Genomic DNA, 27,672 nt, shown 5'->3' with positions numbered 1-27,672 from the left:
TTTCAGTTTTTTAAATCTTATTTTCAAATTACTGATCTATTATCCATTTAGCTTTTTCACAGAGCGGTGCACCGCTATAACCTTTGCCTGTGAAAGACTCAGCCTCTCTTATATATTCCTTTTATACCCACTTATGTTTGTGACCTATTGCTAATTAAACTAATTAATCGCTTAATGTTCCACTAGGTTTTTTGGTTTTTTTTAGTCATTATACAACCAGGTCTTTAATGACCTTGCCCCAGCGTCTTTTAAACATGCTGGCATAAAACAAAAACAAAAAATTCACAGCATTTTTGGAACCTTTTGTATAGTGAAATATATATCAGAGAAAGGTGGGAGGTGGTTCTGAGCAAAGTTAATGTAGGAATCAAGTAGTCAGTGTCTTTTTTTTCTTGCAGGTACTTCAAGACGATTTGCTTACACTGTGTGCAATTAAGCTACACCTAATTTGCAGGGCAATTACAGATGACCATTTAAAGGACCTCTGGCGGTTCCTGATATCCACCTTGGGAAACCACGTGGGCTAGGCATCTGAAAAAAAAACCAAGAAAAGGTGCTAATGTTATACAAAGAAAGCAGTTTCATTAGTGGGCGGGCAGACGTGGTATAGACTACATTTCCCTAACTTAGGTCGACTAAGGCTTGTTTATAAAACTGTCATGAAACTGTCTTCAAGGTACCAAACTGTATGTGAAAGCCAGTGACGAATGCGCTAGGTTGTAATTGGCCTGATGCAGAACTGCAGAGGTTGAAAATGCCGTGTGGACGGTCCTGATGAGAGTGCGCGCTGCCTGTCGACAAAGAGGGAAACTAGAGTGATCCGTTCTGTGCGTCAAGACGCACGAGATAACCGCATGTGACCTGTGTAGACTGTCCTAATTCCAACGGATGATTTTTACACTGTAGAGCTGCACGAAGTCAAGGAGTCGACAGTTCGGGGGGGGAAGCGTGTAACAGAAACACATCAGGCATTCAAGAGTCTGATCTGTATTACGCAGACGTTTTGCGACGGTGGCACATTTGCTCAAATGCTCACCACCAAGCCAGCGGCGGACGGACAACAGAATTACAACTTAATTTTTCTTAATAATCAACTATAGTTTAACATTTCCGTCACCTTCATCGTTAAAGTGTTCCGCATGCTCTAATATTATTTTTCTACCAGGATGGTGTCGTGGCCGTTATTTATTTTGATGCCCACACGGGCGCATTTTCGTGAGAATCTGTTTTGTCCGTGAGGATTTTCCCTCCATTGGCTTTATCATATTTTTTAGTCGGGCGGATTTTCCCCCCCTGTCTCCCGTCTTTAAGATAGCAGGCTATTAATTTTTAATTCTTATGCATCCGCACGAAGACGGCACCAGAGAGGAGAAAAAACGAGTGATAACCAGAGGGGAAGAAAAGGAGAAGGAGGCAAGTGAGGAGAGAAAGGAGAATGAATGAGACACACTGAGAAAACAAGGAGAAGGAGATTGGAGGAAACAAGGTAGGATCGATGTCCAGTTTTTATTTTACACGTGCTCTAAATACATGTGATACGAGTGCGACAGTAATAGCATGTAATGCGCAGCAACCTGGCTTCTTCTGTGAGCCTGCGTGAGGTGTTCAGACGTGGTAATACGATTTATTTATGTAATATTTTATGTTTTGACAGATAGCGAAGTTCATGTTTACGGTGCGTCAACAGCAGTCGCCTCATATTTAAAATGCGTGCTGGATGTTCTAAATTAGTCGCATCTGAGAGTATAACTCTCGTCTGTGGGCCTGTGCGTTGCACCGTGGCCTGGACAGTAACAGATTTTGGCAATTTTAATTAATACATAGGGTCTGCGAGCCTGAAAGTGACAGTGTGCATGTCCTGTAAAAGCGAAGAAGCCGTGAAGTGTTTTCAGTTGACACTGGGAAATCGAGGCAAATCACGACTCTTTTTTTCAAAAGATATAAAATATAAGCGAAGAGCTGTTTATAACCCTACCAGAAAAGGTAGGCAAGAAAAAAATAAGAGGTTCTGGGATATTTGTGACAGAAGTGATTTTTGTAATCACTCTGTTCAGGGTTTGCTCCCCAAGTTCCTTTATTTGGAGAAAGAAATGAAGTAACCAATTGATTATTAGAGGAATGCATCAGAGCAAGTGTACAGCCTCAGTGTGAACTACTCTGTCCAACCCCCGTGTCCAAGACTACATCATTAATCCTACCTTGTCAAATCATTAACTATAGGCTAGCTGTTGAGAGTCCCGGGAGTCCTTGAGTGTTTCTGGGTCTCCCAAACTATGTGAGAACTTCTGTTAAATTTAGCCCATCTGACATTCTAATAATAGCTTGTGCACAAAATGGCAACAGGATATGTTATTGTCTTAATATCACCTCACTACAAACCAAGCCAGGAAGCATACTGTCATACATCCAAATTTAATCAAATGTGACCCCCTTAATATTTAGGGGTTCAAATCATGATAACCCCATTATAATGTTACTATGCTGAGCTAATTCCCAATTTAATAATAAAATCTCTAATAAAAAGGCATCAGCCGACTGTATTGCAGCTATGATAGATGAAATCAAACCTTTTGTCTTTGTGTGTTATTATGATAAAATTGAACCTGAGGAGGCAAACAAGAAAGCCCCTGAAAACAGTTATTTTCAGTTTGTAATCCTTTCCCTCATTCTTTCCCTCATTTCACTGGGGTGCATTGTGTTTGCCCTGCCAATTCTTAGGGAAAAAATTGGCATGTCTACTATTCTGAAGGGGCTGAATGAAATTTAAATTCTTCAGGTGGTAAAACAGCAATATTGCAACTGTCTGATTGTGTTATCTGGGCATTCAAGAAGCCAGACTTGGAATTGGTTTACTGCCAAACACACTCCCCGGGAAGACAGAAGGATTTATTTCCCCCTTGTCTGTGTGTCACATCACCATCAGAAAAATTATTCCCGGCTTTCAATGGTTGAATAATAGTCATATATTAGCATGGCATTAATGATCGTCACACATTTAATAAGTCACTAATCAGAATTAGATTTACTTGAGTTTTTAGAGGCTTTGCAATGCTGTGGTCAGGATTTAATCATTGTTTTATTTTATTTAAAACATCGACTGTGAAGAAGACACTGAATACAGAACCTGGTTGATTTTTTTTTTAAATTCTTCTATCCATTTAGGTTTAAAGTGCAGTCATTGCATCTATATGAACATGAGAAATGCACATACTCATGCTTTCGTTTATAGCATGTATGTCTGTGCATGTTTGCAGGCACTCGCACACGTGCACAGACACGTACACTTAATCTTTTTTATAAATAAGATTAACAGTGCTAAGTTCCCAAAGCGACTACACCTTCAGATTTTTTTTATTCTTTTCTTTCTGCTTTCTGCTGTTTATATCCCTACAGCTCTTTGACAAGACTGACTAAATAACTTTGTTGATAGAAAGTAAGCGGAAAGGAAAAAGCATTGATGATTTTTACAAAATAACCTGTGTTATTTCAGGACAGTTCAGTGTACTGCATCTATGCTGTTTCACACATTAGAAACATTAGACATGTTAGAAAAATAACATTGACTGGATTTAAAAAAAATGCTGACACCTGTTCTGTCACTGTAATACTTGATTTAAAAAAAAAAGAAGATCTTGTCACGATTATTAATTATTGCAAGCAACACATATTGAATGTTACATGCCAAAAAGCTGGATTGTTGATTTTGACACTGCATGGAGATTTATCCTTAACCTGTGAAAGCCAGTGACATCTTTTTCACACATAAGATGGTATGAAATGAAACTGAATGTGGCTTTTAGTAACAGTATAACAGTACATTATTCTACAGTTTTAATGCCCTCTGGGATAGCAAATAACATAATTCAAAATGCACGCATAATACAGATAAATACGCAATTCAATTAAATTTTCTGTTTTGCGATCAAATTGTTTTAAATTTTCGGTTCTCAGTGGGCAATTACACATGTTATTAAAATAAAAAATAAACTAATAATCACTAAAGAATAGAAGGGAGCAGTTTGCTATGAAAATCTGTTAATTAAAGCCATCCGTCAGTCAAGTCAAGACACAGAATTTCATAACATTGTGCGGCAAACACAAAAATTATTTAGCTACGAGTGCACGCGATAACACATGTAGCCATTTCTCTTTTCATTACAAAGTGAATAATTTAAATTAATTCAAATTGTTGCATATGTGGTGATGGTGTTCTAACATGCCCACTTAACAACACACACTTTACTGTGCACACATAATGCCACTATAAGCTATTTCAATCTCCAGGAGGGAATTAAAGGCAAATATTTGTTCCAGTACAGAACAGAGGAACTCTACTATGGCGTTGCAGTATATTCAAATGATAAACTTAATCTCAGAATTGTCTTTTGATGATGGAAGGTTCTCAGATATGATATTGGATTAGTAAAATCCTTGCACGTACAGCAGGCGCAGGCTTCTTATAGGCCATTGGAAAAGGGAATTTATTTTCGGATATGTGCGTGGTCAATATATATAGATTTACCATAAATCTGAAGATTATTTTCCATTGTAATACATGGCAAACAAACAATTTTTTCTTAATCTGATTTCTGCATAGCACACAAAAAGCATTCAGATGAGTGATATAGCATCGTTACAGTATGAGGTTAAGAAGCGCTCTTCAGCCTGTTCAATCTTATTAGGGTGGAGGTAACCAGTGAGGGTTGTGGCAGTGATGGGATCCATGCCCATTATTATTGTCTCACGGGATGCTGCCTGGGTACCTGTGCGCCCCTTGTGAATGGGCAGGAGTATTCTTTTATTCCCCTTTTTGTTATGTCCAAATTCTGCGTGTCTGTTGGGCAGTTTTTCTCTGGACTGACCCAGAAGCTCTTTATTGTGTAGTGCCAGGTAGCTTTTCCTCGCTCCTTGCCTTTGTAGTTAGCAGTGCTTACCTGGCAGTGGCAGTTCTGGGGTTGTCACTACCCTGATAAGACTTGTCCTGACAGGAAAACCATTATGATTATGACAGTTATTGTGTTTCAGTGTTTTACCACTGCTGACAAAATACACTGGAAATGGTTTTTAACAGCTTTTGTTGGACTAATTATTGCAATCAAAAATACCATATTATGTTTTCTAAGCCCATTTGTAATGTGTTGGCTGTTTTCCCCTTAAATGCTAGATTACATTTTTGGAGGATAAACATGCAATAATGGATTGGATATAAAGCAGCAAAAAGAGGGAGACGGGAAAGGAAAATAGAAGGGGTGAAGAGTGGAGGGTGCACTGGCCAGGGATATATATAACGGCCAAGAAACAGTGCCTGTCTTTGCTGTGGCAATGAGGTGCAGAAGTGATGGGCATTGAATGTCCTTTGTGAGGCTCCCGGCCTTTGTGCTGTGGAGTTATCTGTGATGTAGTCACGCAGCTGTTCTGCAGCCTGTTGGTTATCGGCTCTGGCGTCTCTGCTACATCTGGAGAAAGTCTGGAGGTGTGGGTTTTGAGGAGCCAATCTTACAGGAACCCCACCACACACTAATTCAATTCACTTGCTGCCAGCCTTGAGCACGTGTAGGCGCCGGCGTGGCGAAAATGAACAGGAGCAATAAGAGCACATGAACAGAAAAAATCGATGAGGACTCTTTTTCATAAATGGAGTGGGTGTTAAATTAGCTGGATTGGCCCATGTAGCAACACATTGGATTGAGTGTCTGGTGTATTTGGGTTGTGTCTATCGACTGAGAGACGACTGGGTGTACAGCAGGGGAAAGACTCAGTGATGCTCATTCAATGTGACCAATCAGCCTCACCAGCAATTCATTCAGTTTTACACTGATTTGTCAGAGAAAATGGGATCTCTGTTTAAAAAAAATGTGTCGCTGGAGTTTCAGTGACCATATTATAGTTGCTCTTTTTATTTCATGTAATTTTCTGCCTTTATTGGATATTCAGAGTTTAGATAGGTAGGCAAACATATACCCAAACTACTTGAGCTGTCCAGTCACCTTTGCTTCTAAAAAAAGATTAATAGAAAACTTTAAATCCCAGTTATCAAATCAATTTGTTTTCCAGTTTTCATTTCTGAACATGTGTTTTATAGGTTTTGAAAGCCCTGTGCCAGGATATAATTTTAAAGGTACTTGAAAATAATGATCACAAATCAGTATAATTTTGCCCTGTGGGTTGTCTGGCATTTTGGAAAGTAAGTTGTGGCAGCTCTTGCCAAGGTGCATAATGGCAATGGTGCCATTGAGATCAACTTCAGTCCTTCTGCGAACCATGGATGCGGTCACAAAAAGCTCTATAAATGCAAATATGTGCAAGTAAACTCAAATATTTATAAAATTCTAAATGCAAATTTTCACCTAAAACTAAATACCCAAAAGGAGCATATGGGAGAAACTTTGACTAGACAAAAGGTGAAGCTTTAGGTAATTGGAGTAGGTTTCCACATCTAAGCTGTCCATCTGAAAAAGGAGGAGCACATAGATGAAAGGAAACAGGGATCAATTGACCTAATAGCTTGTCCAATCAATCCTTATGTTTTCTGATAGCTTGATGGAGGGTGCAGAGCGGAGTGGCGGATGAGCCCCTCTAATTGGCTTGGCCAAAATGGACAGAGCGGGAGACTGAGTGGTAATGGCAGAAGTAGTCGTCACTCCTCCTCACACCTGGTGCTCTCATTCTACCTGCGTCAATACTGACACCTTTATCCTCATTACCTTCTGCTTAGTGCCATGTCCAGACCCTTCATCTTCAATGGAACTTCAGTGTTCCTTTATTATTTCTCCGTTTGCACAATCCTCTTCCTTTCTCGCTTTCTGCCACCGACCTCTCGCAGTCAATGACTGCAGGAGTTACTCGGTGTTGTCTTTGCTATCCCGGCATTCTGTTGGGCACTAGAATTAGGAGAGACATGTTTATAAACAGGATCCTTGCAAGCTGTGTTCATGCGAGACACACCTGAGTCATTCCACAGAGGGACGGCCCTAGTGGGTTTGTATTTGTGTCAGCAGCACTCCCATTGGAGTATATGGTGTTGGACTGGTGTGAGCATGTTTGTGTCTGTATGTCTCTGTGTTCCGTGCTGTGAGTACTGAGAACACCAAGAAACAACATGGGACTGAAAGAAGCTGCTTGTTTTCCTGTCTGCCAAGATGGGAGCTGGAGGAAAGCAGATTGAGAAAAAAGAAATGAGGTAGGGGAGGAGGGGAATGGGAGAAGAGATGGAGCTCCTTGAGAAAGGTATGAAAGGGCACGTATATACATAAACAGCTGCAAAAACACCCAGAGCATTTTACATGATGCCAGATAAGACGGGGAGGGGGGAAGTGCACCGTGATGGAAAAAGTCCATAAACACCTAGAGCAATGAACTTCAAGAGAGAGGTAGATGAGTGAGTGAGTGAGAGAAAGAGAGAGAGAGAGGGAGAGAGAGAGCATCCGAGGTGGATTAATTAAGGATTATAATTATGTTGGGACTATGCATGCCTCACCTGAGACTAGCCTGTGCTGCGCCTCTCCAATCCTCATGCCCTCTGCTCCTCTGCACATATGGACACAAACCAAAGTACTACCCACACTTGTGGTATCATAGATTCACCTCCCTGACACTGTATGCAAAAGTGAATGAGTGCAACAGCTTATTAACCTTTTTGCTGCTCAGGGTGTGTGTGTGTGTGTTTTTTTTAAACGGCCTAGTACAATATTGTTGTTATAATGTTCCCTTTTGTACTCGTGCAGCGAACGTGCCAAATTTATCTGGACTGAACACGGCACAGTCCTGTAAGAATCGTCTTGAGGTAAAAGTGAGTTTGTGTCCAGGCAGTTGTTTAAATTCCCAACAATTGGCTGATGGTACTAAAGAGCAACTACACAATTTTCAGTTTTCACATGCTTTGCTTGAATTAGCATCTGTAAACAGTGATTGAGTATCAGTTGTTACGGTGAACAAGTTAACAAACAGCTGCTTATTTACACAGCTGGTAGATGCATAACGGGAATAATTATTTGATATATTTCTGGCCACCTCGTGAAATGTACTCTCTTTCTAGCAGCTAATTGCTTCATCATGTTCATTAGCGAGCAAGGTACTTTTCTGTCTGTTGTGGTAGAAGGCAGGTAACATAAACTGGGTCTATCAGCATGTTTTCAGAAACACCTGAGATGCATGTACATGGGGTTGGTGAGAGTGATGGGAATGAACTGCAAAATCCAAGATATTTCCATGCTGATCAGCTATAGAGGCACAGGTACAGTTTCTCTTTGCATTACAAAGATAGTATTGAGGCTGTAATGCTCATGCCTCTGAGTGGATAAAGCCTTGTTTTTTCCACTGAAACAGTCAACAACTAGCACCCAGGTGTGGTATTAACAGAATCAATGTGAGGTAAGATGCTGCTAAAAATGACCATGCATGCTCAGCAAACCCTCTGTGGTTATATGGAGGGTTTTTTCTTTTTTTCTTTTGTGTCGTTGTTTCTAAAAACTACACTGCTGTGCAGCAATTTTTAGTAATCGAGTGCTTTGTTACCTTTGTCTGAAACGGGGACAAAAGAAAGTCAAACGTTTTTATGAAAAATGAAAATCTGAAGATGGGGACCGCAAGAGGTTACACTGTGGATGGTGAAGGACATGTCTGTAATTGAATATAGTAGCTAGTCTGTCTGCCCGAATATGATTGTACTTTTAATCTAGTAACAATTACGTTCACACCGCTTGTCCTCCTGTAGTGCTTTTAGAGTATGATCACGAGCCGTACGTCACCTGACCACAATAGGACTTTGCTAAAGCACAGCTTGCCCTCTGGTCAGCTCACATCCCCAAGTTGATACAGAAAAGACACACATAGCACAACATAAACTGATCACCAAAGGCACAAACGCACACACGCTTTCTGCAGCTGCAGAGGCATTTAGGAAACAGAATGGGAATGGATTTAATTGAGTCTTTGATCATTATAGAATTACCATGTGCCTTCTTGGCACCCTGGTTATTGTTTCATGGATTAATCATTTTCATTCAACAAATTGTGGAATCCACACAGTAAATCAGTGTTCTGCATGCTTGACACAGATATGCAGTTGGAGCAAGGGAATTCTAATGTGTCCTTGCCCTCCAATTGGCTGCAGTCGGCCATGCGACTTGATTTATTTGACAGATTGGTTTTATTGATTTACCGAATTAATGTGGTGCCTGTTTAATCAGTGTGCTATGGAACTATGCGGAATTTGACATCTCTGTGAACTCAAATGAATTGAGTGTATAATATTGATTTGGTTATCTACAGTATTTATTCAGCCATTTGTCTAAGAGCTGATTAATTCAGTGTTTACGAAATAATTTAGGTGTGTGTTGGCTGTGCAGCTGTTTATACATTTATCTGTGTGTGTCTTTCTCTTTGTAGCAATGTTCGGAAGGTATTACTTTTCTGCAAAAGCCTGCTGCCACTGAATTGTGTCTAATGACTCATCACATCAAGACTCGGCTCTTGTGCGTTTAGTATTAATGCATACACACACTGGACAGTACAGTATATGCATATATGGGAACTTTGCCACATGTGAGGTGTCCCTGTATTAGTACTGTGCTCTATAATTGCAGATAATATATCGTAGGGCTGAAGTAAAATCATGATCATTAATATTTCAGGCACTGTTGTGGTCAAGATTACATAACATGATTACTCATTAACTGTTTGCGAACAGCTGAATGCATTTTACCTATCCTGTAAACCGAGACCTCTCTTTCCTTTAACTGAGCTGGTGGTAATTTTAACCTGCCACAGTCCGGTGTGAATGGAATTGCACCACTGTAAATGAAAGGGGTGCACTAGATTTTTATGACGCCAAACAAAAGCGTCTTGTTATCTCAATTATCATGCCTCACAATGGACAGAAGCCAAAATCATAAATGAAAATAAAATTCAATTTAATTGCGCTGCCCTAGCTGGAGCAGTGCTCAGCACCGGTGTGGTGATTGAGCAGTATCTGTCAAAGAGGGCCAGAAGAAGGAGAACAGTTCTAATTAGAGCTAACTCAGGATGGATATGGATGCTTTCTGACAGCTGTCTCATCTGATTCTGCTGCCCCATGGAAGAAGCAGTTGTTTGGAGATGTTTGTTTTGGCTCATTATGGATAAAAGTAGAAGCTTTGCACATCTATTTTCTCCCATTCTATGTCTGTTGTAATCATCAGCTTTGCTGTTACACAGATATCTCAGCTGTCAATTGGTTTCCTGTATTTATAGAGCATCTTGTGTGCTCACAAGACATTTTGCAGTCCCAGATGTGATCCTAGAATGGATCCTGCAAGGATAAAAAAAACATTTGACTGTACTGAGAAATGATCAATGATGCATTTCTGAGGCTGGGCATCAGTCTACAGTAGCACTAAAATACATGAAGGTATAAGACGCTACATGCGATCAGAGATCTATAGCTATTGTCGATTGTAGGAGAAAGTGCTAATTTATTAATGGGGGATACAGTGAACCATGCACTGTAAACTCTTACTCAATGTATTTATTCACTCATATGACATGGACCACTGCTTAGGTCATAATTACCATACAAGTTCAGACAAATGCAGCATTCTGTATTCCACTGACATTTCTGCTGTGCAATATATTACACTGTATATTTAATAAGGTGTATGACTAAAATACACTGTATTAAAGAGGCTTAGGGACAAATAAGGTGGGTGTGATGGGAGGGCATTTTTATTCATTTTATAAGAAGATTCCATTATGTTTTCTATTGTTGGTGTTTCTCACAAAGAGTCATGTAATAATTATACTGTAGAGATTTCTGATGGCTGAAATTCCTCAACTGCTTAAAAAAAATAAAATAAAAGCAAACACCAGTAATCAATGTAAAATACCCCTTACCCCTAACATAAAGAGGTTACATGAACGCTAATAACGTGATCATAACCAAATTAAGGCAGTGCTCAAATTATTGCAGCAGTCATGTAATCATCCTAACTGGATTATCTTAGCTAAATTGGAGCCACAGTTGAAGAATGGCTGACTTAGGTCACTGACCTCAAAATCAATCTTTTGCTTTACTTCACTATTTCTTGTTTCCGTGCAAAGCAGTGGGTTTATGTACAACACTAAGGTACGGCTGGAGGTAGACAGCCAGCTGAAAAAGCACAACACGTTTCTGGGTGACAGAGAAGTGTCTTTTTGTGTTTCAAAGTAAAGTAACAAAGCCTGTGTTACAGGGCTCTGTAAACTGATCATCACAGAAAAACAGACTTGAACATTTTCCTTGTGGTGCAAAAAACATGTTTTGCTTGGCTGCTTTGCATCAAACGCATCATGTGAACATCGTCTACCGAGCAAATCGAGTTACTGCAAACCATAATCGTGCAATCGCCTCGAGGTGGTTGCACATAGTAAACAGGTTATGGTTTGTATTTAAACAAACCGCTTCCCACAGATCTAGTACTTAGGGTCTCTGTTGAGCTCTTAGACTGAGTTTTAGACTTTCACTTTTTTTTCTCTGTAATAAGTCTGAAAGCATGTACATTAGCCTATTTTTCTCTGCTCTTTTTGTTACCCTCTACATAATTTGCTCTGCCCTCACAGACACAGACTGTTTGTCGACTAGTCTAAATAATTATGCCGCTTCAGCCCACATACATACCTGTTTGCTCACCTACCATTTGCAGTTTACAGACCTAAATGTCTGTGTGCTCACTGGTTCTCCTAATATGTGCCTGTTTGCACTCTCTTGCCCCTTCATCCTGCACTTCATGCACCTTTGTGAATTCTGCTTCCTTTTGCGAGTGTACTAACGTTTGCCCTACACTCACCTTCTCTCCTGCTCATGTGCCCCCCTAACTCACCTTTTGATTCAAGCAGATATGGATGGAAATACAAATGACCCCTGATGAACCCAGATATTGAGCTGTTTTAAAGCCGGAGGCTTTAGACAATATCCCTTCCTTGCTCCAACATGCTAGAGAAGGAGGGGCTAGTGTTTCTCACTTTAGCTGGGTTTTATGGGATTTACGACCCTCGTCCTAGCAGACGTCTCTCCCACCACTGCCGTCTCTCCCATTGGGTAGAATTAGCAGGCGAGGAAAAGAGGCAAATTAAGAGGAAACAAACACAACATCTAATAAGCATGTCGTGAAAGCTTTCAGCAGGATATGGGTTGAGGGAGGGAGAGAGAAAGAACAGCAGTGTATAATCTTGACTTTTTTGCATTTCCCTCTAATTTCCTTCTGCCCCACTGTCCCCTCCGCCCTCTGTGACTTGCTGGTGGGGCTCTCCGAGGAGATCATCTCCGAGCATGGGCAGTGTGAGACAGATGGGCGGATGATGGATCTGACGTGATAGACAGCAGGGTGATGGATGGCTGGCTGGCTGATAGGGGATTAATGCAGTGCTGGGGCCGCTGCCACACAGTGGATGGCTTAGTGATAGATAGATAAAACTGACGAGGAGATAAACAAGAGAGCACTAATCCACGCCCCCTTGATGGACAGAAAATCAAAGTGAAGGAAAAGAGCCACATAGGGAGAGGTGGACCTTTGTAGTGGCGTTGCATGGTGTAAAGCTTTCATGTGAGGGAATGTAAGTTGGTGCAGGGTGAGATCAGGTAGAGCGAGGAGGAGAGTTGAGGAAGGGCACTGTGTTACAGTACTGTGTGCAAGCAGTGTAGATATATATATATATATATTTAGAGATAGAGAGAGATGTGTTGTTGATATGGCGTTGCAGGTGACAGTGAGGGTTGTTGGTACACTTTTTCAAGTGATGGCGGACAGTTTGACTTCAGGATTAGGCATAGCAGCAAATTGGCCATAGTAGGATATGATGGGATGATTGGCCAGGAGAGAGTGTGCTGCTTGGGAATAGAAGATAACTGTGCTTGTTGTGTCTGTAGGTATTTTTTAATGCACTTCCATCAGTGCAACAGCTTAATCTTCGGTGTAATGTACAAAAATAAAGGTTTTAGGTGTCAGATTTTAGGTCTCTGTGTTTAAGTGGTGAGTTGAAAAGGTCTGTCGCGATAAAAGGATGAGGAAAAAAAGTGAGGAGAGTGGAGGACAATCCCAGGGAGAGTACCTCTGAAAATAGGGAGCAAGCTACCTATCCTTGTGTTATTATCGAGTGCTAAGCTTTGTCTCTGTTCACCATTTCAGGGGACCCCAGGGGTTTTGGCATCGATCTAGTGTGCTTAGAATGCACTCCAGTGTCACCTATTTAAACACAGTGAGCCGCTAGCCAACAAAGACAAGCCTTTATTTATCAAGCCTCTGATTTTGGCTGCACGGATGACAACCTGATTAGCACTTAAAGGAGCTCTTAAATCTAATATTGGAATGAGTGGAAGCAATCTATACATAGAGGGAGACAACACACTTGGTCAGAGAGAGTTAGAGTGGAGGATGAACAGAGAGGTGAGTGAGTGTGTCATTCATGAGGTTAATGAAGGGACAGGGAGGGATGGACTAGATGAGGAGTGTGTGACAGAGACAAGCGAATGAGGATGAGAAAAAGAGTGTGTGTGACAGAGACCGATGGGTGAGAAGTAGAAGGAACAAGTGGATGAGAGAATGAGCATGTGACGGAGGAGTGGTGGCAAAGATTGAGGGGACCAGATGAGAGCATGAGTGGCTAGGACAATAAAGGAAAGTCAAATGAAGGGGCGAGGATATTGTGAACAAGTGAAGGCCTGAGCAAATGAACAAATTGCTAAGCAAACAAGTGGGGAGTGAGTGTGTGTTTCTGTGTGTTCATGCAAATTGTGGGGGCGTTGTTGCACATGTGCGCTTGCAGGCAAATGAATGAGTGAGGCATGATGGAAGAGACTAAGTGAGTGAGTAATGGGGGTTAGTGATGGGTGTGTTGACAGAAAGTGTCAGCTTTAACCACACTGACCTGCGAATACAGGCTGCATGCACAAGTGGCTGAATTTGAGTGCCAGCTTGGACGTGAACTGACTGTAAAATTGGATGTGAATTTCGAGTTGGATGTGGAATGAATGTAAATAGGAAAAGTAGGTGGATGGTGTTTGCACATTTATATCTATGTGTCAGTCTACTGTCGTTTCTGCATCATTTTAGATGAGCCCAGGAGATGAGCATCTTTCTAGCCTCCTTGGCACAAAAGCTCAGCTACATTTGAACACCTCATTTCATCTTCTGTGTAATTATAGAAAGTGGGTTTGGGCTGTGCAATTTTTCAGGGAACCTCTTCTATCCTTGCCTCTTGTCACCCAGAGAGTACCAAAATTGAGGCTTGTATTTTTAGTTCAGCTTAAACGCCATTAAAAAATAATCTCAAGCTTCTTGGCATGCTATAACTGGGAACCATTTTGTTTCATGTAATAGACAAGTTTATTTACTCTCCTAGGGAGAGGAACACTAAGTGATGCCAGTGCTCGATTAGAGAGCTGTTACTAGAGAGCAGCAAGATAATTTATTCTTGCTTTCTTTCCCTTGGGATGCCAATGGCCGATTTGCTTTCGACGCCAAGAAGTGTGTGGACGTATTTTATGTGCAACACTGTCACTGGGATGATGTTGGGACATTTGTGATTAGGCTATTGTCTGTCCAGCCTGTGCTGCACTCAAATCCTTCCCCCTCTTACCTCTTCTTCATCAGTAACCCGCCAGCAAGACAGTACTGAGTATAAAATGTCAGGAGAATTTGCATGGTATAAGTGCACATACATTGTCTGCTGTTGCTGCTCCTTCATCAGGCTTTCACTTGTTTGGCTTGCTTGTCTCTCTCACCTTCTTGTCTACCATCGCACTGTCTCCTGAACTCTCCAGCATCCTTGGCTGCAGCACTCTTTTCTGACCCTGTCGTAGTCTCCTTCAGGGTCTGTCTCTTGGTGATCAAGCTCCATTATTTATGCTGTATCATGTATCACCATCAATTCGTGCAGTGTAGCAGTGAACAATTGAGACAGATTTCCTTGACTGTCACAACAGCAGTGAGACCCGGCAGAGGTTTGGAAATGGGATTAACCCTAAATGGAATTTAATTTACACCGTTGTTGTCTGTGAGACCTGTCTACCACTCAGACACCATGATTCACTCTGGTAGTGCTTTCACCATTGTGTGTTTGTGTGTGTGTGTCTGTGTGTGTGTGTGTGTGTGTGAGTGAAGGATTACTATTTTACTGCCCAATGGACACTGTAGAATTTGTAATGTGATGCACATGCGCAGCTGCTACATTTCTCCAAGGTGCTGAAATGCTATTCCTATAGTTGTGCAGTTTTGCTCAGGTTTGTTAAAGAAAGTCTTACTTTAACAACTCGCAGTTGTCAGTGTTATGTCTATCAGCTTAGAGACTGAAAAATGTCTCAGTCCATAATAAGGCAGAAAATGCTTTGTTTTTTCCCGCTTGATTGATGGAAAAAGACACACCACTTCCACAACAAACAAAATAAGATTTTTACGTCTAATTAGTGAAAAAATAATAATATCAAAATCCTACATGATTCAATTACCAGACCTTAGCCACGGCAGCTGGCAGGTCTTTGACATGAAATGTATAAGTGAATGAATGAGTAAATAGATAAAATGAATAAGAGCGAATCGAAGTGTGAATCAATGTTTATGGATTGGCATCCAAAGACCTGCTGTGCTACAGATGAAATGAATGTGGTAGCAGTTGTGTGTGTGTCAGCATATGTTTCTAAGTAAGGCAGCATCTGGGTATGAAAGCTGCAGTGATGCTTTTCAGTTGCATCAGTGTGTGTTCAGTGTGTACTGTGCATGTATGATGCATTTGTCCTTGGTACTTGAGGGGTGTGTGTGTGTGTGTGAAGGCGTGCGTGTGTGTATGTGTGAGCAGTGTTTTTTCTTGTTTCCTGAATGGTAATGGTGGCTTCTGATGAATTCTGTTTTGTGTTTTTCTGACTTCCCAGCGCTCTTTATCCTTGCGCTTAACACAAACATAATCAATACTTGAATTAATGTGTAAGTAAAGAGTCAAAACATGTCACACTGGGCTTGGCGCAAGCTGTTGCCCTGCCCCCACCCCAGCAACCTTCAACCCAGCTGGGCTGAGCAAAGTCAAGAAGGAAGTGAGGAGAAAGAAAGAAAAACGTAAGTGTTCATAATGAACACATTATGGAAGTACATTGGAAGAATGTGTTCTGCAGTCTTTTTTTTCTTCTTTTTTTTTGCTGCTGTATTAATTTTACTAATTATTAGTCAAGAGATAATTATGACTTGCTGCATGGATGATGCCTCTTGACAAGGAAGGAAGCACTGTAGTGAATGATGTGTGCATTCAAGTGTTCAGGTGAATGTAGTGTTAGGTATGACGGCCACTGACTACAGAATGACAAGACAGGCCACAGGTGTGGGTGCCGGCTCAAGGCAGAGTGTGTGTGTGTCTGTGTGTAAGCATTAGCATTTGTGTGTTGTGTTTGCAGGCAAGTGATGGGGTGTGAGGCTCAAGAGGCAAAACGGTGAGTTTGTGAGTGGTGTATTCCTGTAATCTGCTCAGATCAGATCAACTAGAGCCAATAATGCCACACTGCTTTTTCTTTATCTCGCACTTCTTTCTCTCTCTCGGTCTCTGTGCCTCCATCCTCTCTCTCCGTCTTTTTTCTCTTCACTGCAGTGGGAGCCAGCTTTGCTGCAGAGGGAAAGATGGGGTAAAGATGGGGGGAGAGAGAAAAGACATACTAGAAAGAGTCTGGAAGATTGATGGTGAGAAATGGAGATAGGAGGGTGACTCGGAGAACAGAGGAGGAAGGTGGACGGGATTGAACAATAAACGATTACTGCTCTGCTTGTGTGTGCTCCTGTTAGAGCCTGATACCGAATCAAACAGTGCTCTTTCTTTCTATTGACACACACACACTCGAGCACAGCCATGCACACACAAACACACACACTGGCCACAAGCATTTGAGTTTGTTTTTGGCCAGTTCTGGGTGGTGCTTGGCAGAAGAAATTAAGCCTAACAACCGTGGCATCTGTCTCAGCAGCAGGAGAGTCCCGCCTCCCCACCCACACATGACCTGCCCTGCTTTCATTCACTGAACTGCCTGCTGCCAGCCTCAGGATGGGCTGCTGCCTCCGCCACTGCCCACTACCCCTCCCGTCATCCTCTCTCTACCCCGGCCTCTCTGTACTGCCAAGCACTCTATGCCCGCACCAATGTTTCCCCTCAAGCCACAACCAGGAGTCTAGCGATATGGTTGCTTCAAATATTCATAAAAGCCACGCTGCAACATAGAGCTATCCACTCCCCTCCATTTTGAGAGGCAATTCTCATGACGTAGCTTCTCTTGGCCCTGAACACAGCGCTCCGAGTCAGCTACTCTACTCTGCGGTCAGTCTATATGAACAGTACAGTATATACGCTAAGTAATAACCAGTGCTTTCAAAATTCAGTCTGGTATGCCAACTGATTGCACGTGTAGCTAAATATAAACATTCCTCTTTTCTCTTTCACACTATTCACTATATTAACCCTCCCCCTCTCTCAGGGATGGGCACAACCATCAGTCGCTAAAGGGGTCGTGCTACTTAAACTACACTGAAGCATAGCTACAGCCAGTGAAAGCAAAGCTATTATGCATGCAAAGAAACATCAATTCTATACTTAGGCAAAGGCAGATTGCTGGGCCAGTGTGTAATACATGCAAAGACTATTAGGAACAGAAATGTATTTCAGTTTTTTGTTTTGTTTTTTGGCACACATGAACACACAGGACCATAGAGTGAAGTGAGAGGCACCTTCCGGTGAAAGAAGTTCTACTATGAATCTGTTAGGAAGCCACAGGCTGGATAAACATCCATGTGGAGCAGCAGCAGATGCCTCCGTCTTCCTCTAATGCTCGCTCCCCCTTCTTCTCCTCTTTCATCACCTCACATGCTACCACCTACTCATTCCTCACTCTCTCCTTTCTGCTTCCTTTAATGAAGCCTCCCCCATCCTACCTTTTCCTCATGCCCTCCATTTCTTTACTCACTTTCTCTATTGTTGTCTCCAGTTCTAATTTTCTCTCCATCTCTGTCCCTATTTATTTTATTTCGCCTGTCTTCTCATCATGCAGGCTTCCTGCTAGTGCAGGGCCATGCTGCTTATCCCCCTGTATTCGCTCATTGTATCTGCAGATTATTTCTCTTGGGAGCATCCTGTATGTGCTCTCCACCATACTGTGTTATCTACCTCATCAAGTGGGATAGAGTGGATCAAGATGGGCGAGGGTTAAGACATGATGCTCTGGGTTGTGGCAAACAGGTGCCTCATAGGGATGAGCACTATCAGTGATAGAAAGGCGTGGAAAGATGATTTCTGAACATTAAGGCATTATTTGTAAGCATGTGCCAGTGTTATGATGAAGTTGTTCAGCAACAGAGTGAGCCAAACAGCAGCTGGTGAACTAAAGATAGATGAGATGGCTACTGGAACTAATGTGGCAGTTAAGTCTCAGAACATGAGCTTGAATAATATTAGCTGTTAAGTTCTAGAGATCACCTTTATGTGATTATTTCAACTGCATTGGGGCACCCGCAAATTGGCATTGATCATTGTTGGTTGGCTAGCTTTTAATGGCTGGGCCAGTGTTTAATGTTCCTGTCAGGGAGGGGTTATCATGTAACCTGTTTCTCCTGTCTCCTGTCCTTGCAACTGCTAAATGGCAAGCCATCTTCCTAAGAGAGAAGGCGAGAGAGCATGAAAAAGAGAGCAGTGCAGCACAGACCCCTTATTAAAGCTGTCCTCAGAGGCTGCCCTCTGTCTGATTCCCCCTGTAAATCTCACCTTTAATTGGAGAGAGTACAAAAAAAGGAGGTGGCTCAATCACAAATCTGTGTCTAGAAGAATGAGTGCGGGAAGGGAGACAGGCAGAGCGTGAGACAGTCAGATAGCCGTACGTCTGAATGTAGGAATTGTACCCAAACATAAGTCAGATATAAATGCAGTGAAGCTTTGAGAAGTGAGATGACATATTTACATTCACCTGGGATGTAGGAGCCTGGAGGTGAAAAGATGAAAAGGTAGCATAGTAATGGAGAGAGACGGGCAGAGAGGTGTGCCAAGGGTGATGCAAGGAGAGGAGGAGAAGGACAATGGGTGAGGAAGGAAAAAGTAATGGAGGGAGACAAAATAGAAATGGCTGGCAGTGAAAGAAAGGGAAGGTGGATGCATGTGTGTGAAAGAACGAGAGAGAGAGAGAGGTAGAAAGGAGACAGGATGATTTCACCAGAGTTGTTGCCTGACTGTCCTCCCTTAATGGGGTTGCCATGACAACAGTGTATAAGAGAGTGAGGCACCAGCAGTGTGTGTGGTATGTGGATGTGGATGTGTGTGCGTCTGCCCTGCTCCTTTAGTGACTGATTATCTGTGAAACAGTATACAGTATGATACTATAACACAAGTGAACCTTAGTTGTTTTTTTGTTAGAAGGTGGGTGGGAGTTTATTTTCCCTAACTGTTTATTTGCTTCTATATATTTGTTTGAATGATGAAACGAGGGAGAGAGGCAACGAGAAAGAAAGGAGAAGGTCTTCTGTTTGTGTCGCTGGCCTTACTAGCAGAGCCAAGTAGGTGTGCAGTAGCTGTTGTGCAGTGGCCATGTCACTTGTACCGCTGGCAGCCACGCTGAATGAGGTTAGGTGATGTCATGCCAGTCAGGTGACAGTGTTTGGAGGACCCAGCTGTCACAGAGCAGAGGCGGTCCCACAGGAGCGCCGATCTGTCATCATTATATTAATGACACGCGTAACACTGCGGTGTCATTCCTTACGTGCGCCAAAGCTAACGAGCAGTGCCTTAATTGTAAAATTAATTAAAAAACATTTTGATTAAAGACCAGTCTCTGCACCCAGGATGCCTCCATCTTCATCAGCTTTCATTTTCTCCTTCTCTGTACCCCCCCCCCCCCCCCCCCCTTTGAGTTTGACGCCCAGAGACGAGTTTTCACACAATTTTCTCACTTTCTTTCTCTCTGTTTCCCCCTACATTTGCATCTCTGACCTTCTTCCCTTTCATCTGTGTGCTGTTTCTCCTTCAACCTATTGCGGCTCACCAACATGTTCACTAGCCCATCATTTTCTCCTCCTCTCAACATACTCATTTTCCACTATCTGTCACTCTCTTCTTTCGTTAGGCAAATTACAACTCTCTTATGTGCTCAATCTCTATCCTCATCCCTCCCTCCCTCTCCTCCTCTTTGTCTTTTCCCATCAGGCTTCCCTCTGTGCTGCTGTCTCTCTTGTTTTTCTCCCCATGTCTCCATTACTCTGTTTTACTTCCCTAGTATGCCTCCTTATATATGTTTATAATCCGTGGCAGAGTCATACAGAAAGGAAAGTTGTTTTCGTTGTCTATACTCAGCTTTGCCTTTTAACTTTGCCCCCACTACCCTTAAGTCCTTTGTTTCCTTGGAGATTGGTCAGCTCTTTCTCCTTCTCCCCTCTTTTCCAAAGCCCAAGAGCCCCAGGAAAGAGGGAGAGAGTGATATGGTGAGTGTATGTTCTCTAACATCCCCTCTCATCTTGCCTCTCCTTGTGTTGCTCTCCATTGTTCTCTACACACTCCCCTTGTGTGGTATGAGGTCAAGTTTATCATTCTTCCACAGACTCCAAAAGATTCTTGCCTTTTTCTTTCTCTTTGTGTGTGTAAGCCCCAGAACATACAATGTATGTGAGTGGAAAATTTAAAGGTGTGTGAGTAAGAATATATATCTATGGGACAGGATAATAGGAACACCATTCCTCATTAATGGTATTTGTTGCAATAATGATACTGAAAAGTAGGAGAAATTGATCATCAGTGAGCAATCAATAATGGGCTGTACCGATCAGACCAACAGTTTGTCACCATGCAGATCGACGTCCCTGTAGGACACCAGGCTCTTGGGGGGAGGGTGTTACTTCCTCACCACAGGCTCTTATGTTCATTTATTCAAGAGGAAACATAGGCACAAACAAATGCCAGTCTGATGAATGTCTGTTTTGTGCATAATTAGGTAAAGATAGCTCTTAGCCAATAGCGGAATGGATTCATGAATTAAGTCTTCCTCTGTGAATAATGTGCTCTAAACATGGGTATTGAACAGCTCAGGAAAAGCCCACAACTTTTTCATGTTCCCATAATAACTAAGTAGAGAACATGAGAATGTGAGAAAGGTAAGTTTGGGAAAATCTACAGATAGAAAACAAAATCAGGTGCCTACATGGAACTGGCTTTCTCTTCTTGGCTAGCTTTTCACAAACCACTCCCGTTGGCCCTTTTAGCAGGGCCTAGGCTGTTTTTGGAGAATAGCTGGCAGTAAAAGAAAAGATAACAAAATGACTGTAATACCGGGTGGAGTGTTACCATAGAAACACAGCGTCACAGCTCCTAAGCAGATAACACATTCAGTGATATTCCCTTCATCGTGATTCCCACATCTGAGGATGAAGCGGGAACAGGTGTGATCAACAGCTTTCTTAAATATAACAGGGGAGGGGGTAAGGGAGTGTTTGGCACCAGGGCGGACAGTCTCTCTCTGAATTTTAAAGCTTGTTTTGTTGGAATGACAACCTTGGGGAACAAACTTGAGATAGGTATGACGCTGTGCCTGCATGTGCTAAAATGCAGAAACAGGTGATGTAAATCTAAGTACATCTGCAAAGCACATATTACATTCTAGCACAAGTTAAGTTGGTAATGGCCTCTCTAACAGTTTCTGTTACGTTCTGCATGAAGCAATTTCAAGTCAAACACCATCTGTTATTTACCACCATCTGATTAACTGTGGCCATAATTTTATTTATATTCTTTCATGTACGCACGATCCCTTTTACACTACTTTTTTTCTATTCATGTCTAGAGAAAAAGAGGAAATGGCAATGTTGGACAAGATGTTCAATGTGTTACTCTTCACATTCATGTCTGTGAGGGGCTGGCCCAAAGGCAGCTCACCAAACAGCTGTCTGTTAGCGCCAGCGAGTACACATTTGGTCCACTCGACCTGTAACGCTGGCACAGAGGGTGGGGAATGGTGTCCAAGTCTTCCTCTCAAATCCTCAGTCCATCCTCCCATCCCTTCTCATTGTCCCCGGGGCAGCAGGCGGGCTCAGCTAAATACTGATCTGCCTGAACGGGCACAGGTGCAGCAGGGGGTCTGTTCCTCTGCCAAATTTGGTGCTTCTGTTTCCTTTTGGCTTTTGAGAGGGTGTTGCTTCACTCTCTCTCAGTTCTGGAGGGATTGAAAAAGCTGCAGATGCAAGTGTTTGATCAGCCGGGCGATACAACAGGAAAGTGCATAAAGAAAACAGAGGATATTGAAACAACAGAGAAGGGAAATTTTGATGAGGATTTTGAAGGACCAGAATAAATAACAAGAGTAATGCCACTGTTTGAAAAGTGTGCAGCCCTGGGACTGAAGACGTGAAACGGTGGTCGGGTTGTATGGATGGACACTGCAGATAGCCTGCAGCTGTCCTCGGGGAGCTGTGTTTGGTGAGGATGTGTGTGCCAGGGGTATCTTTAGAGACCTGCGCTGCAGGCATCCCTTTGGGTATGCAGGAAGAGGAGGGAATAGAAGAGAGCTCTGGTTTCATGTCTCAATCAGAGAGGCTTCAGGAGTGCCTCTCAAGGCTCAAGTAGAAGCTAACGTCCATTTGTACTGTATTTAAAAGAGAATGCCTGCACTTAAGGGTTGCTGATTGCTTCATGTAGCCGAACAGAGACAGTGAACGAAAGTAGATACATGCGTAAAAGCCTTGATACACTTAGAGATGGACACATAGCACAGCAAACATCTCTCTCTCTTTCTCTCTCTCTCTCCGAATGCCCTTGCTTTCTCATACGCTTTATGTCTCCCAGGACAGTGCTCAGAAATCTTGAAATGGGGCCTAACCCACGAAGCAAAGAGGGAGAGTCGTTTAAGCTAAGTTAAACAAGGGCACTTAGATTTTAAAGGGCCATAATCTTCAAAAAGGAGTGCTTTAAAATCAATTGACAAGACATATAAAAGGTAAAGACAGATTGAAAGGAGCAAGATATAGTTGTTGGCAGTTAAGTGACTTATTTTTATGAATGGACATCTTTAATTGAATGTCACCCATACTTGTTGTACACTTGTATCTTTGCTCATGTGCAAGTGTTCTGGTTGTGTGTGTGTTTGTTGGGCAGTGCAGGTGGGCTGGATCAGCATCCAGAGTAGCACTGAGCCAGTGATTCAGTCGGCACAGTTTGGGCCAGAATCCAATCAGGGCAGCCATCTGGTGACCAATCAGGGCCCTGGTTGTGATGTCACAACAAAAGAGATCTGGGTTCCATGGGAGCTGGGAGGGGGAAATGCCATGAATCACACTGGACCTCTGTGCTGGTGGAACTGGCTAGTTGGGCTGCAGCGCAGACCATCAGGACATAGCTATGTGAACGTCAGCAGACTGGATTATGAGACATGAGTTTGGCGGACTCTGCTGCTGAGGAGGAAGCTGTTGTGGGAAGTGATGTATTTGTGCTTCTGCACTGACAAACACGCATTGTTGGCCTGTGTACAAGCTATTTTTTTGGTGGTTGAACAGCATAGTACACATGTCTTTGTCTTGTGGAGAAAATATGGCATTTCCGTCTCTATTTCACATTGCAAATGCTGGCAGTGACACTGAAGCCCATGCACGGCCACAAAGGCAATTTACTGTAGCTGTTGTGATTGACAGCTCTGTTAATTCTGAAGTGATTAATATTTCAAGACTCTTCTCCGTTTGCCTTTATAATGTTAAACAGTCTAAAAGAGCAAAAGCCACATCTCTGGCACTCAGTGAGTCACCCTGACCCAGGCATACAGTAGAAATGTTGCCAGCTTTCACACTACATGCATTTAGCAGGAAAGGGATGGCGGATGGCTGGGTGACAGAATGAAGTCACAGGAGAATGGCTGTCACTACCAAAAGGCCTTCTACAGGATCTGTAGGCGAAACAGGACAGCCTGGCAAGAGCTGGTCTCTGTGAAAGCTGACCTTAAAAACCTTCACAGCTCCAGATATTGCTGTAACACACTGGTCTGTGAATATTTTATCAACCTTTAGGCAAGCTGTAGAATGTAGCAAGTTGGCTATGATGGCACACCTAGTAATGAAGTGCTATACTGTGAAGTCAAATCTTATGTCTCTGTATATTTTAAAATAAACAGGTTTAAATTGAAATGGTAGTGGACAAACTATTCTGTGGTTTGAATGCAAATCCCTCAGCTGTGATGTACACTAGGATCAGAGGCAGAATGGACTGTTGTGCATACTAAAACCAGTTAAATCCATCCGCCTTCCCACTGGTACTTATTTGATCAGTAGAGTAACCATCAAGCCCCATAGCATGGGATTTAATATCAAACACAGGATTTAAACCATGTTCAATGGGCATGACAAGGATAAACATCAGTGGAAATGCGCAGTATAGTGATGGCCTTGCCTGCAAATGGGCAGCAGGGGTGAGGCAAGGGCAGCGTCTTGACATCAGTGTATACGTAGGTAAACAGGGGAGAGCCCACAAGCTGGACCTCACTTTATACTTCACACAGAGGGTGTGACTGCAAAAAAAGAGGGAGAAAAAATTAGGGAACAGTAGAAAAAGAGGAGTGCGAGGTAGAGGCAATCATGCAGAGAGAGACAAATCTGAAGGCCTTGCATGGAAGTGCAGGAGGTGGGAGGTGTATCAGCTTGTGGGACTGGCTGTGTGTGAGTATTTGTGTACTATGTGCGTGTGTGTGTGTGTGTGTGTGTGTGTGTGCCTGCTCTCCACCCTGGTGACTTCAGGTGTTATCTTCTTAGCCTCCAGACGTGACAGTGAGATAATTAGAAATGTTAACACTCACTGGAGCTTGTACTCCTATGAATTCTCAGTTTTGTTCTCTCTCTCTCTCTTTCATTTGCTGTGGCTTTCATAAACACACACACACACACACACACACACACACACACACACACACACACACACACACACACACACACGCATTCTCTCAGAATTATATTATCTCCCTTAGTCCAAGCATGTGTTATGAATGACACATGCAAAGCATGGCATGACTTGGCCATGTGGCAGTGGAAAGATATCTGTGGAAATAATGCCCTGAGTCCCACTCTTTGTTTATGTTTATGAAGGAAAATGCATTTTAATTTTCTTTTATGTCTTTTTCTTCATTGGGTTAATAATGAATTTGGTTAATTTGATGGTATTTTGATCATGTGTTAAAATGATGATAGATGATGTAATAATCTTTTTTAAAACCAACAGTGATGTGGCATTAATTGCATTCGGAGTTGAATTAATCACCCTTTAATATAAGATTTAAGGATGGTAAATAGCAGATATGTTTTGTTTGCTTGAGTAGACGTAGACAATAGACATCTTTTTCTAGGCAGCCAACAAACAAAGCTCGATTTACTCAAGCAGTGGACACTGTTGAAATTCTGACAAATGTCTTGGCTCACAGAAAGGGAGAGGGATACAGAGAAAGACATGCTCACTGGAGTGTTTCACTTGGAAAAATGAAAAGTGACAGAAAGCTGACGGAGGGATGACAACCTTGTTTGTCCTTTACTGGATGATCAACATGTGTTACGTGGATATTGGTCCCAAAGGTGGACATGGGGCGGCTGATACAGATAGTTCCACGCTCCACTGGAATTCCCCTGTCTTTAAATTAGCATCCTAACTCCGCTTACTCAGCTAGCAGCGCAAGCTGTGGAGCAGTGTGTGAACACCAGTGAAAATGAAACTGCACACCGTTGACATCATTAAAGATAATCTTGGCTCATTTTGTGCTGGGACACATAATCCTAGGAAGATGCCATGCACAACAGGAGGAGCTAATTTTGTCCGAGCAAGGCACATAAATGCCTTCCTGCTATCATCTCAGTTGCTCCCATCACCTTCCACACCTCTCATGCTTTGTTGGCATAATGAAGTACTATAGGTTGGTGTGCAGGAAACAGATCCCAGGTCAAGGCAAAGGCTTGTCTGGAGGCGTCTCCAGCGTGTGTCTAATTGAGCGCTGTGTAGTTAATTGTTTGTGCGTGGGAGGGGAGAAATCAATCTGTTTTCACACTGCCGTGACTTCTAGGCCCTAGGGTGAGAGACTGAAGCTGGCAGACACAGACGCACACACACATCAACAACTCTGCCAAAAAAGCCCAAAACCATGCCTTGCAAGCACAAACTTGCACATGCAGACCCAGAACCTTCCTCTAATGGCACACGCACTCAAACACACACATGCGCATCCACTCCTTAGAGGAAGAGGATGTGCATGAAAGGTTATTGAGTCAGGGTAAAGTCAGATCCATCTATCGATTGGATGCTTGCTGCGAGAGCCAGAAACGTGAGACCTGCACAGGTCAAAGGGGCCAAGAGAAAGTGGGGATTAGACACAATAAAAAAAGAGAAGAAAAGAAGGGGAGAGAGAAGGAGAATAGAGAAACCTACAGAGCTTCGCAGCTAGCATCACTCCCTCCACGCCCATCCTCTCTGAATGCAAAGCCAGCGTTCTGCTTTGAAGTATTCGTAGAAGCTCTGTTCAGCTTCATGAACATGAGAGTGAGATTTTTCTCAATTTGTACTTTTGGTCAGTGCAATATGTCAGATCAGAAAGAAGAGAATAAAGACACATAATTGTTATCTTTTTATCTACATGCATTTTAGTAAATTATTCTATGCTTAATGTATACTGTATATAAATAATTAATCCTCAGTGAGCCATGTGTCAATTAACATATAAATGCCTTCTACAAATAATGAATGAATTTGCATATTTAGCTAATCAGCTCATTTGCATGTGTTTAGTTATCTTTAAGGGTGTTTCAGTTTATGACTGAGTGCTGCTGTCAGTGAATGCCCATTTGCATTTTAAATTTTTCACTTTGTGAAAAAAAATTTTTGTGCTTTTTTTTTTTTTTGGTTTCTTGTTGTTTTTTATGCTCCTGTCTTCTAAGCAGAGCAAAAGTAGACTGGTTTAGGCGACTTTGCTGCAAAATAGAATGCCACCTGAATAATTTACTTTTTCTTTCAATGGCCTCATAGCCTACACACATCTCTTATATGAGCCACCAAAGCTCTGTCTCGCATTGGTGAAAGCATCTGGTGGAATGTCTGCAAGTCCCCACTTGATTGGCTCAGAGTTATTTATTTTCACCCAGTCAGAATCTCTTTCATTATTTATGGGAATGAAGCAAACTGGGATATGATGATGAGATGTGAAAATAGGATGAGAACCAGTGAGGGATTCAGGAGCATGCAAGCACAAAACAGGGGCATTAGGGTGTGTGGAGGGGGAGAAATGTAAGGTTGAAGGGAGATGGGTGGAAGGGGAGGGGTGATAAGGTGGATGAGTACAAACAGTACTATACTTCACTTGGATAGCGGCAGCAGGCGCCATGAGATGTCTGTTGATTCATCTCCCTTTTATGCGCTTGGTTCCCTTTCTCTGCCGAACCTTTTTTCCCAAACAAAAGCAGACGGAGGGAATGATTCAGAGTGACCAGATGCCTGAGACTCCCAGAACGAAAGGGCAGAAAGGTCGCATCAAACAGGAGGCTCCATAGAGACCACCGACCAGAATGAAATGTGTCGATGAACTGATGTACTTGGGCCTCCGGGGACAGGAAGGGATGAAGGGAAAAATGAGTATTTGAAAAGAAAAAAAGAAACTGAGGAGAGAGACAGAGCTGACTTCTTGTGTGTGAACGTTTTTGTGTTTAGGTGTAACCA

The 27,672-nt window shown here is 42.5% G+C and overlaps 1 protein-coding gene across 2 annotated transcripts in view; it reads left to right on the top strand.

The window, feature by feature from the left end:
* The first annotated feature begins 809 nt into the window (after positions 1–809).
* adgrl1a (adhesion G protein-coupled receptor L1a) overlaps positions 810–27,672 on the top strand; it is a 94,679-nt gene continuing 67,816 nt past the window's right edge. Inside the window, exon 1 of one of the 2 annotated variants that reach the window (XM_063472035.1) lies at positions 810–1,486. The gene's annotated coding sequence lies outside the window, so the exon portion shown is untranslated. Of the gene's footprint in view, positions 1,487–20,419; positions 20,439–27,672 lie in introns of those variants that run through there. The other variant, XM_063472037.1, reaches the window with a different exon arrangement.

Source organism: Pelmatolapia mariae, linkage group LG4 (genome assembly GCF_036321145.2).
Source record: "Pelmatolapia mariae isolate MD_Pm_ZW linkage group LG4, Pm_UMD_F_2, whole genome shotgun sequence".
Taxonomy (NCBI): Eukaryota; Metazoa; Chordata; class Actinopteri; order Cichliformes; family Cichlidae; genus Pelmatolapia; species Pelmatolapia mariae.
The sequence above is the reverse complement of the archived record's forward strand: the minus strand, read 5'-3'. Positions and strand labels throughout refer to the sequence as shown.